Source organism: Papio anubis, chromosome 14 (genome assembly GCF_008728515.1).
Source record: "Papio anubis isolate 15944 chromosome 14, Panubis1.0, whole genome shotgun sequence".
NCBI classification, from domain to species: Eukaryota; Metazoa; Chordata; class Mammalia; order Primates; family Cercopithecidae; genus Papio; species Papio anubis.
In genome coordinates this window covers 85,970,796-85,971,402 of record NC_044989.1, presented here as the reverse complement: position 1 = coordinate 85,971,402, position 607 = coordinate 85,970,796, and positions in this window count along the sequence as shown.

Genomic DNA, 607 nt, shown 5'->3' with positions numbered 1-607 from the left:
TGGGCTGGTCACCTAAGGTCAGGAGTTCGAGACCAGCCTGGCCAACATGGTGAAACCCCATCTCTACTAAAAATACAAAATTTAGCCAGGCATGGTGGTGTGCATCTGTAATTCCATAATCTCAGCTATTTGGGAGGCTGAGGCAGGAAAACCGCTTAAGCTAGGCGGCAGAGGTTGCAGTGGACCGAGATTGCACCACTGCTCTTCAGCCTGGGCGACAGAGCGAGACTCCGTCTCAAAAAAAGAGAGAATGCACTCTTATTAAAGAGTCCAGGGGCTTAGTCAATATCTGTCTCCAAGTTTCTATGGTACCTATCTCTCGTCTCTAGGGGCAGAAGGGCTACTCAACAAAAGGCTGATTGTTGTAACAGAAACACTCAGAAAATCGAACCTTTGAGAACTTCCCAAGCAGAAATGGGCATGCTTAGAGACCACTCGACCAGTTAATATGAACCCCACATCTGCTATCAAGAGAGTCTGGGCAATCTACTTTGAATATCCCTTCTGGAGCTGTTTCTAGGTTGTTTAGAGATTAAATGAAGTATTTCTAGGAAGTAGGTCGCCTAGACCTAATCACACAAGAATGACATCTCACCGACACACAAGG